This window comes from Vollenhovia emeryi, unplaced genomic scaffold, assembly GCF_000949405.1.
Source record: "Vollenhovia emeryi isolate VEMERY1.0 unplaced genomic scaffold, V.emery_V1.0 DF939133.1, whole genome shotgun sequence".
Lineage (NCBI taxonomy): Eukaryota > Metazoa > Arthropoda > Insecta > Hymenoptera > Formicidae > Vollenhovia > Vollenhovia emeryi.
In genome coordinates, this window is record NW_011967233.1 from 2,011,721 (window position 1) to 2,012,362 (window position 642).

Sequence of the window (642 nt, forward strand, 5' to 3'; positions counted from 1 at the left end):
ACATGCCCTTAACAGTTATGCGCCATTTAAATGGAAATCTAGTGAGACTAGGGGACTCTGTATATATATATATATATATATGTATATTTAGCGCAAAATACAATTTGTATTGTTATTTTCCAAGATTGGAGAGTGCCTCGGCATGAGAGAGCATTCACGAAAAGAAATCCGGAAGGCTTCGGTAGATCGCCGGTCTCCCCTGAGCGTCCCGATAGGGCGACGAAAGGGCGGAACGCCCGTGCGAGCTAACTTTCAAAGAGATGCTACTTGTTACCTCCACTCGAGGTACTCTAGTGCCTATGTTATTGTGTCCTCTGTTTTCTGCCTACAGCGCTAAAACCGCCGCCAAGAAACGGCGGTGCCAAAACGGGGAGAGGGGTGGGGGGGAGGGGAGGGCTGCCGCGAGGACGCGAACGTCCCCGCGTGGAACGCAACAATAAATAATAATAATCTCGCGACTTCGTACACGCGTCCGAAGGGTAAGGAAACCGTTCTCTATTTCTAACTTTCGCGTACGTGCATTCCCTTCTCTTTATTTCCCCTCTCGTCTTCTCCTTCCCTTTGGATCCTCTCCCTTTTCTTCCTCGCTCGCGTTTCGGAGCTGGAGAGCTCGCTAGTCTCGCGCGCACGGTACGGAGCAAC